The following is an 11,491-nucleotide window of genomic DNA, read 5'->3' as shown; positions in this document are numbered from 1 at the left end:
GGTTATAAAGACAAAATCAAATAGGGGTAATGCAGGAGTAGGTTTAATAATGAATAGGAAAATAGGAATGCGGGTAAGCTACTACAAACAGCATAGTGAACGCATTATTGTGGCCAAGATAGATACGAAGCCCACACCTACTACAGTAATACAAGTTTATATGCCAACTAGCTCTGCAGATGACGAAGAAATTGAAGAAATGTATGATCAAATAAAAGAAATTATTCAGATAGTGAAGGGAGATGAAAATTTAATAGGCAAAGGTGACTGGAATCCGGTAGTAGGAAAAGGGAGAGAAGGAAACGTAGTAGGTGAATATGGACTGGGGCAAAGAAATGAAAGATTAAGCCGCTTGGTAGAATTTTGCACAGAACACAACTTAATCATAGATAACACTTGGTTCAAGAATCATAAAAGAAGGCTGTATAAATGTAAGAAGCCTGGAGATACTAAAATGTATCAGATAGATTATATAATCCTAAGACAGAGATTTAGGAACCAGGTTTTAAATTGTAAGACATTTCCAGGGGCAGATGTGGACTCTGACCACAATCTATTGGTTATGACCTGTAGATTAAAACTGAAGAAACTGCAAAAAGTTGGGAATTTAAGGAGATGGGACATGGATAAACTAAAAGAACCAGAGGTTGTACAGAGTTTCTGGGAGAGCATAAGGAAGCAATTGACAGGAATGGGGGAAAGAAATACAGTAGAAGAAGAATGGGTAGCTTTGAGGGATGAAGTAGTAAAGGCAGCACAGGATCAAGTAGGTACAAAGACGAGGGCTAGTAGAAATCCTTGGGTAACTGAAGAAATATTGAATTTAATTGATGAAAGGAGAAATATAAAAATGCAGTAAATGAAGCAGGCAAAAAGGAATACAAACGTCTCAAAAATGAGATCGACAGGAAGTGCAAAATGGCTAAGCAGGGATGGCTAGAGGACAAATGTAGGGATGTAGAGGCTTATCTCACTAGGGGTAAGATAGAGACTGCCTACAGGAAAATTAAAGAGACCTTTGGAGATAAGAGAACCACTTGTATGAAAATCAAGAGCTCAGATGGAAACCCAGTTCTAAGCAAAGAAGGGAAAGCAGAAAGGTGGAAGGAGTATATAGAGGGTCTATACAAGGGCGATGTATTTGAGGACAATATTATGGAAATGGAAGAGGATGTAGATGAAGACGAAATGGGAGGTACGATACTGCGTGTAGAGTTTGACAGAGCACTGAAAGACCTGAGTCGAAACAAGGCCCCCGGAGTAGGCAACATTGCATTGGAACTACTGACGGCCTTGGGAGAGCCAGTCCTGACAAAACTCTACCATCTGGTGAGCAAGATGTATGAGACAGGCGAAATACCCTCAGACTTCAAGAAGAACATAATAATTCCAATCCCAAAGAAAGCAGGTGTTGACAGATGTGAAAATTACCGAACTATCAGTTTAATAAGTCACAGCTGCAAAATACTAACACGAATTCTTTACAGACGAATGGAAAAACTAGTAGAAGCCGACCTCGGGGAAGATCACTTTGGATTCCGTAGAAACACTGGAACACGTGAGGCAATACTGACCCTACGACTTATCTTAGAAGCTAGATTAAGGAAGGGCAAACCTAAGTTTCTAGCATTTGTAGACTTAGAGAAAGCTTTTGACAATGTTGACTGGAATAGTCTCTTTCAAATTCTGAAGGTGACAGGGGTAAAATATAGGGAGCGAAAGGCTATTTACAATTTGTACAGAAACCAGATGGCAGTTATAAGAGTCGAGGGACATGAAAGGGAAGCAGTGGTTGGGAAGGGAGTGAGACAGGGATGTAGTGCCTCCCCGATGTTATTCAATCTGTATATTGAGCAAGCAGTAAAGCAAACACCAACGAGCAGTTGTGCAACGTAAAGGAGGGAAGCTGCTAGGCATATTTCTATATCTGAAAAGCACTCCGTCTTCAGGCCACATGTGGCCCATTGGGACTATCCGGCCGCCATGTCATCCTCATCTGAGCATTCGGATAGAAGGGGCATGTGGTCAGCACACCGCTCTCCTGGTCGTTATGATGTTTTTCTTTGACCGAAGCCGCTACTATTCGGTCGAGTAGCTCCTCAGTTAACATCAAGAGGCTGAGTGCAACCCGAAAAATGCCAACAGTGCAAGGCGGCCCGGATGGTTACCCATCCAAGTGCCGGCCACACCCGACAGCGCGTAACTTGGGCGATCTGAGGGGAACCAGTGTATCCATTGCGGCAAGGCAGTTGCCCTATATCTGTAAGATGATGTCTATTCAAATTAGTCACCAGTAGCATAGGAGTGGCGCTAATGGCGTCACTCTGATGATGCAAATTAAGTTTGCTTTAAATGCACGCTGTAACGGCCTTGAGCTTTAGTTACCTTTGACATTGGACATCCTGAGTTGTTAGTCAAGACGCCGGTATCAACACCTCACTGAGTTCGAAAGAGGTCTTGTAATAGGGCTAAGAGAGGGTGGATTTTCCTTTTGCGATATTGGAGAAAGACTTGGCAGGAATGTAGCCATTATTCATGATTGTTGGCAGCGGTGATCATGAGAATGTACGGTCGAAGAAACACACGGCTCGTGTTGGCCACCGTGTTCGGCGCACAGCTCCGAGGTAGATGCCCTATAGCGTGCATTCCACTGATCCCAAACCGCCGCCATTTTGGACTTTAGTGATGTGTAGCGAGAGCTCATTGGAGGGCAGGATAGAGGTCTGTGGTGTTCTGATGAACGTTGGTTCTGCCTCGGTGCCAGTGATGGCCATGTGTTGGTTGCAAGGACGCCAGTTGAGGGCCTGAAACTATTTTTTCTGCGCGCTAGACAAACTGAACCTACGCCTGGAGTTATAGTCTGGGGTGCGATTTCGTACGACAAGAGGAGCTCTCTCGTGATTATCCACGCACCCTGACCTCAAACATGTACGTCAGTCTGTCGATTCGACCTGTTGTGCTGCCATTCATTAAGGGTATTGCAGAGGGTGTTTTCCAACAGGATAATGCTCCCCCACATACCGCTTTTTTTAACTCAGCAGGCTCCACAGTGTGTCGACACGTTGCCTTGGCCTGCTCTATCACCAGATATGTCTCCAATCGAGCACATATTAGGCATCATCCGATGACAACTCCAACGTCATTCACCAACAGCGTTAATGTCCCTGTATTGACCATCCAAATGGAACAGGCATGGAACTCCATCTCAAAAACTGACATCGGCACCTGTGCAACGCAATGCTTGCACGTCTGCATGCTTACATTCAACATTCTGGTGCTTAGGACGTTCATTACTGTAGCACCATTTCACATTTGCAATGGCGTACCTCGCGTTTACATGAACTTGTGATGTAACAATATTAATCGGTTACATATGATACCCAGCAAATGTATTTCCTAAATTTCATTGGGCAACACTAATTATTGCCCCGTGTTGTGATTTTTTCCGGCAGTTTATTTACACCGCCAGGAGAACTTAGACATTGTATTTCACATAAATTTCAACTCAATATCTGTAACAGTTTCTGAGAAAAAGAGGTCTTTTTTAGATGGTCGCATATTTTGATTTTCACTGTCGTAGAATGTACGTTTCCTACACTTCCAAGGGATCGTAGACTTCAGTATCGGACACAAACTTCAACCTGATATTCATACCCGTTCCTGAAAAAAAAAGGGTCTGATTATTCGGACAGACAGGCAACGAAGTGATCAGACGGTTGCGTTTGTTATCGACTGAGTTACCTAATCCTAAAAATTGATAATTAACGATTATTGTAGCGCATACAAACATGAGTCTGGACTATGCGTAAAAGTAATAAAAAGACTGCGGCTATATAAGAACTACTGAGGCACCAGTCAATACCAGAATCCTTTATGATTACCAGAAACCAGCCGCGGAACCCAGTAGAGAAAAAGAATCCTGAGAGCAACTAGTCGAATATTTGGAAAGACGCAAGCAGTATCGTCCTATTAACTAGAGTCAGCCCTGTATAGTGGAACGAAACCATAGCCGCACCAGAAAGATCATACAAAGCTAAACTGAGACAGTCTCCATACTGTGACTAATGTCAACTTGTGGAAAACGCAGCACACATGATACGCGAAAATAATATCAGAATTTGGAATTGGACTGGGAAGACGTTATCACTCTCGTACAGAACCACAGGAAGTGACACACCAACAAGTCAAGCATTAGAATACGACTCTAACTTACACGCTTGTGCCGAGAAGAGTTATTCATGGTTTATGGGCACTTTGTGTTTCATATGACAGCAAACAAAACAGCTAATTTACAGTGATAAATCTCTTACGTTACAGAAGAGCGTTTTAAGTAACAGAAACAATATCAATGTAAGATTGGGTTTCAAAAGTTTCTCTGCCCTGCGTTATGTGAGTTATCATATAAGGTAAGGCCCTTTATTATTATTTATCTTCCACTGTTTTTTCATATAGTTCTGTTAAGTTGGTAATACGTCGTAAACGACTTTAGAAAGGAACAAAGGATTACTAAAGAGATGAATTTCCTTTAATATGATGAAAGACAAGACGGTTGGATACGGGACATACACAACATTAAGTGGAAAATACTTTAAATTTAGGAAATATTTTTAAATGAATGTTTGTTCAAAAGTTGAAAAGGACATGAATAAAACTTTTGAACAAACATTCATGTAAAAATATTTCCTAAATTTAAAGTATTTTCCACTTTTTGGTGAGCGAATGAAGACTCGCCAGAGGAAATGTCAAACAGTTATCTGTTTTACCTTGACTTACTATTTCATTTCAGTCGTATACATTCTAAGGGACATAAATGAAATAGTTCAAAGGTTGTTTCTTCCTTTTTCTTTCACCAGAGATAACTCGGCAGTCTTTCCGAGTACTTAGTGGCACGAAAGGTGAAGCTGGTGAGTGTCATGTGCGGCTGTAGTGGGAGAGAGGGCCAGGGTGGAGGAAAAAAGATATTTCAAAAAGTGTAGCGGATCGCGAAAACCAGGAAGAAGAACCATCACCCAAGAAAAAAGTCGAGAGTATACCAAAACAAGGAAAAATCATATTCCATGGAAATCAATGTAAATTATTACCTTTAATCAAACCTTTCTTGCGTTAATAGCCCAGTTGCACTATCTAATTAGAGACTTCAGCTTACCTTTTACGACATGTTCCACATTCTTAAAGATTACCTCATTATGGATCTTTAGAATCCAAAATATATCAAATATAATACTATCTTTGTGCTGGCTTAAGCTGTCACCAGCACACCGGTCGCAACGATGTAGCCCGAAGATCGATAGTAGGAGCTGGATCAAGCTCGCCTTAGCACAAGAGAGACCAGAGATATACCAACAAGCAACACGCTGCCAGTGCCCTCTTGACAGCATGTGTTTAGGTCACAGCCGCTGACTGGAGGATCTCACTCGACTTACAGTACACTTTGGCGTCTTGCCAGTTAGATGTAGTGTGGGCTTGTTTACTGACTGACTGTGGCTACGACAGTGCATAGCGAGACTAGCAGAGAGACTAAAGTTTGGAATAGCAAGGTTACCGATATTCTCTGCAAGAGGACTATTGCGGATGAGCTTGTACCACAACACATGGACTCTGTTGAAAATAAGTATCCAGGTCATGTAAATAAAGAACCATATTAATCCACATGTGCATTTGTGTTGTGAAAAGAGGATACTGGCCACCAATAACAACATCCCCTCCCTTACTCCCTTAAGGCACAAAACTCTACAATCTTATCTTATCGATCACTGCAGATCACGAACACCGACTTCATAATTATGAAACACTTCTAAATTTCACCTCTACCCCAGAGTTAAGGCCCACACAGGAGAGTTCAGTGAGATTTCGAAAAGCTCCCAGCAACTCTTACACCTGATAATACATTCAGGCAACATCATTTGCATACGACACAGACGCCCATCTTGTCCTGCGTCATTCCCTTTCAGCCCTCTAAAACCGCTTCTATGATAGCTGCGGCCTCTTACTATGACTTCGCACATTGCTACTCTTCCCTAAATGCTGTCAGAACAATACCTCATTTTGCCAGAATGTCACTAATTCCTAAGCAAGCCTAGTAGAGTCTGAGCACAGTATTCAGCACGTATTATGAGTGCCACAGAGAAGCACACCATGATCAAATTAAAGAAACTAACTCGTCAGCTCTAGGATATAGATGAAAGCGAGTATGATATTCCGAAACCAGCATCCTTCTTCCATTTTGATGTTATAGCATCCAAAGGCCAGTTCGCTTATGAGCAATTCAAATCATAATATTATTGTTGCGAATCAGTGTCTCCACAGGCTCACAAATGATCAGGCTGTACTCACTGTACTAGTGTAGGCACATCACTGTTGCAGCTATTAGATGTCAAAAAGTTCCTAATAGTTTTAGAAATGTTAGTTATACACTGTCTTAACTTCAAACCACGTTTCCCTTACGACAGTAGGACGGAAAAAGCTGTTCGGCGTTCTAGCGGAACCGAGTGACGTCAGCAACTCTGCGGCCGCTAATAGAAGAGCGAAGTACACCCACGCCGAATCCACCGGCCGTGATAGTCTAGTGGTTAGGACATTTCTTTGTGGCCGCAAGAACCCAGGTTCGAATCCTGGTCACGGCATAAGGTTAATATTTTAATGAAGACTGGGGCAGCTGCACTTAACTACTTCATATATACATTACGTTTGTTAGCAATTAATTATTGATTTTGTTCAAATCGATTTCGTGGTACTAGACTTCGAAAATAATTTTGACACCGTTTCTCACAAGCGACTGCTAATGAAAATGCGAGCAACTGGAATATCGTCTAAATTATGCTCCACGATTCATGGCTTTCTGTCAGGAAGATCGCAGCATGTACTGAGGGGCCCTTTACTGTTCCTGATCTATATAAACAGAGTGTGCAGAATAGAAAAGTAACAATGGCTAGAGAAACTTTCGTCCGAAAAGGCTTCGGAAAGCCCAGGAGTACGACCGACTACCACGTCATCCTAAGCCGACAAGCGTTACTGCGGTCGTAAGAGCCGGGCCGTGATCCGTCTAAGTCCTAACCAAGATCGACAGGGCTTAAATTCAGTGATCTTACGGCAACTGTGGTAACCACTGCTGCAAGGCCGATGGTTATGGCTATACAGGAAATGCAAAATTATGGAAGAACATATGAGCACGTGGAAGATAGATGCCGCCTGTAGGAAAATTGAGACCTCTGCAGAATAGGGAAGCAACTATATCAATATTAAGAGCTTAGACGGCAAGCCAGAACTAAGCAAAGCAGGAGTAGACTGAAAGATGAAGAGAATATAATAACGGCTACGCAAAGAAAATAAATTTGTAAACGATACAATGGAAAGAGTATGGGAGAGATGATACTGTGAGAAGATTGCGACAGTCCATTGCAAGAGCTTAGACGAAACAAGGTATCTGGGTCAGACGATATCCCTTTGAAATTTTGAGCTCCTTGGGAGAGCTAGCCACGATAAAAAGACATAAGACTGGCGAAATTGCCTCAGACTGCAAGATGAATATAATATTTCACATTATTGTGAAAGCATGCGCTGATAGGTGTCGATAATACCGAACTATCAGTTTACTATGTCATACTTACTAACACGAATGGTTTACAGAATAATGTATCAACTGATAGAAGCCTATTTCGGATGACATTAGTTTGGTTTTCGGAGAAATGTACTAATACGAGAGGTACTATTGACCCTAGGAGCTACGTTCGAATACAAACTGAAGAAATGCAAACCTACATTGAACGTATTTGTAGATTTAAAGAAAGTTTTTGAAAGTGGTATCTGCATCACACTCTTCGAAATTATGAATGTAGCAGGAGTAAAATACAGGAAGCGATCGGTTATCAGCAACTTGTGCAGAAACCAGACTGTAGTTAAAAGATTTGGACATGCAAGGGAAGCAGTTGTTGAGAAAGGAGTGAGACAGCATTGTTGCCTATCCCCCACCGTTGTTCTGTATTCAGTTTGTACTTTGAGCAAAGAGTAAAGGAAGCCAAGGGACGTATGGAGAGGGAATTAAACTTCAGGGGGAAGAAATAAAAATTTGGGGTTTGCCGATGACGTAGTAATTCTAGGAAAGGCAGCAAAAGAGTTGTGTGGCAGTGTCTTGAAAAGAGATTATGAGTGCAAGTCAGAAAAATTAAAGAATGGTCATTTAATGAGAGACTAAACGTTATAGATTAATTCTGATATACTGGTAGGAAAATTGAACAGCGAAAGAATAGAGACTAGGATAAAGTGCAGACTGGCAATAGCAAGAATAGCGGTTCTGAGAAGGAAAAGTTTGTTAATTTAAATGTGAGGAAGCCTCTTCAGAAGATATTTGTCTGGAGTGTAGCCTTGCACGGAAGTGATACGTTGGTGATAAACAATTCAGAATGTAAGATGATACGGACTTTTTGAATATGTTTCTACAGAAGATAGAGCAGAGGCTGATGACAGGTATTGAATGAAATCGGAAGGGGGAGAAAATGTGGGCCTTCCTTTACCGAAAGGGGAGATTCTGAAGCATCAGTGTAAGGAGATAAGTGTGTGGGATGAAAACTGTCCAAGTTAGACAAAAATTGACTATAGAATACGTGTTCAAGTGTATCTAGGGTAACGTAATTGTGCATTCAAGATGAACTGAAAAGAATGAAGTTTCAGCGTCGGCGAGATAAATGTTTCTTATACCAGAAGGTGTCTAGTTAGTGATGCTGTGTGGGAACAAGTAATTCCAACGACTAATCTATGTCCAAGTTAATTTAAAAAGAACTGATTGACGCAAATTTCTCGTTAAAATATCCATCTTTTTCCGTAACCAAGATTAGAACCTGTAAGAGTGCTCTCTATCTGATCTAAACTGCGCAGTAGGCACTTCTTGTCCATTTGATGCAGTATATCGATAATACTACCTTCATTGCCTTCCATCCAAACCCTCCAAGCTACTGAACGGCTCCTCTATATAGAGAAACCCCGTCAGTTTAGAACTGATTGCTCTCAAAATCTTTATCTTTTTTCGCAGTTTTCATTGATCTTGTGGCTTTACATTGAATACCATCTGAGCCACCTGCAGCTATATCGATGAACAACGAAGTTATAACTAGGGACACCACTATTAAGTTTTTAACATTGTGACAAATTCCGTTACATGGAATACATGGTATTCTCACTTTCCGGTTTCACATGAAAAATACGTGCTTTCGAAGCGATATATTACACCAGAAAGTAACCCTAAAGACATTAAAGAGTATAACTCTATGAAATATGTTAATGTGTTGATTGATTTCATTTATGTGAAGACCAAAATTTATTGAACTTACATGTCTGAGTAGCATAGTATGCTTCAAGTTTATATTTTCATTAATTCTTACACCCAAAAATTCTCCCACTTTCGCTATTTCCGTTTCTTGTAGTGTGTTAAAATAGTTTTATCGGAACTAACTGTCCATTTTTCGATAGTGATTTAATAATCCTTTGAAAAATGTTATTAACAACATCGTTTTCTCTTGCTTTCTCTCTAACAGAGTTAATTATAATACCTGTTGTATGAAAGAGTGTCAGGTCCGTTTTATACATAGGAGTTCGTTTAAATGTATAAGGAGTGGTAAAGGACCGAGAATAAAAGCCCATGGTATTATATTTTTACCTAGTCGGTATGATTTTCTCTCCTTCTCAAACTATTTGGTTTATCAGAGATTGTATTCCTTTCGTTAAATACGATTCAATCCAGTTCAGTATAACGAGTTCAATTCCATATAGTTTAAGTTTTTTCACAAGAGTATCACAAAGAAAAATGTTTTAGATATATGTTGCAGAATTACCAGATGGTGGTACTTTTTATGTAATCACGTTTTGGTGAGTAAATGTGTAAATGGCATTCTCTGCCGAGCAAGACGTCTGGAACGCAAATTGTAATTCACTAAATAGTATTAAATCGCCGGTCCAAGGAACTTCCGCCAGATGGGGGAAAACAGCCAACAACAAATGTAAACCGTCGGCTCAAGGAACTTTGACCACAAGAGGGAAAACAGTCGTCAACTAATGTAAACTTAAACTTATGAAATGTAAATGTGAACAGCAGTGTAAAGATGAAACTGTCGGTTTGAAACCGGTACCGCCTCAGTTTGTAAGAATAAATAGTGTTATTTACAGTGGCTGGTTGCTGTTGTCTCCTTCGCAACAATCAAATTGTATTTTGTACACAGCTATGGTGTAAAAAACTCGTCAGTTTTCAACAAAAGGATAATGTATAATTAACATGGTAGAGCACAGTGGATTCACTAAGATAAGAAAAATTAAGTACATAGTTTCAACTTACATGTAACACCATACTAAAGTTGTATTTGTTTAACGACTATTTAGAAAGAAAAGATACTAGCAGGTAAATTGAATGATAATTTACTAAAATATGGGATTCTGCTCTCTAGGAGACACCACATTGATATGTATTAACACAATCAATATCACAATATTATTCATGTATTGTGATGTACACAGTTTTACACAATTTGTATACAATTATTAAAATATTTTGTACGTCCTTCCCCATTGAGGGATTTAACAAAGCGTATTGTTATGTCAGCAAAAATTCCTAATGCTAATGATGAATAGTATACACTACTAAGGAGATGACTTTGTATGTTAGAATGACTGGTATTATGTTGCATTTTTTAAATAATCTTACATAGATATAATAGTTTCTCTGCTGCTTCAGTGTTGCCGTTGGTTGTTTAAATATCTATGAGTCAACATTACCTGTCTATCTTCTTTCTTCTTTAAGGAACGCACAGAATGGGATGTACACAAAATTGGCAGATACTCATGATATGATTATGGCTCAGGATATGGGGAAATTCCAGAAAATTATGCTAGGTGTTGAAAATGGGACGGTCAGCAGGGGACTGAAGGAGAAGAAGTTAATGCTGTATTGTGGGGTATGGATGACATAGGCTGGGAGCTACGTATTTATAGCTGACTCCATTCCACATTTATTCAGATTAAGATGAATTTCTTACTGTCGACTAACTACCGCTAACGTTTAGAGAATCACTAATAGAGACACGAGATCTCAGTCTGTGTCCTCCGTCTTGCTGCTCGTCTGTTGCTCTGCGATCGAGACGCCACCTACCTGCTGGCTGATTTAGTTTGCCAACTGGAGCGGAAAGGACCGTTTTCTTCCTCCAGAGGAGTGTTTCCAGAAGAGCAACGGTAGCCGTGATAGTCTAGTGGTTAGGACATTGCGTTGTGGCCGCAAGAACCCAGGTTCGAATCCTGGTCACGGCAATAAAGTGCTCTTTTTTGTATTTCTTTTTTACAGAGTTACTAATGTAGTCAAAAGGTCTCTTGAAAATTGCTCATTCAGGTTACCAACATTAAATAACTGTGATTCACACTCTGCGTATTTCATATATGATACAAGTGGATCATTGAGTTATAATCAGCACAATTCTGTTAAATAAATATTAGCTTGGAGTGCCAGATGCTGAAC

The 11,491-nt window shown here is 40.3% G+C and overlaps 1 non-coding gene across 1 annotated transcript; it reads left to right on the top strand.

Annotated features, from left to right (window-relative positions):
* Positions 1-11,214: 11,214 nt before the first annotated feature.
* Positions 11,215-11,286, top strand: Trnah-gug (transfer RNA histidin (anticodon GUG)). Its single transcript has one exon. It is a non-coding gene; the product is annotated as a tRNA-His (tRNA).
* The last annotated feature ends 205 nt before the right edge of the window (positions 11,287-11,491 follow it).

Source organism: Schistocerca gregaria, chromosome 2, assembly GCF_023897955.1.
Source record: "Schistocerca gregaria isolate iqSchGreg1 chromosome 2, iqSchGreg1.2, whole genome shotgun sequence".
Lineage (NCBI taxonomy): Eukaryota > Metazoa > Arthropoda > Insecta > Orthoptera > Acrididae > Schistocerca > Schistocerca gregaria.
Note: the sequence above shows the minus strand (reverse complement) of the source record. Positions and strands in the feature narration are given on the sequence as shown.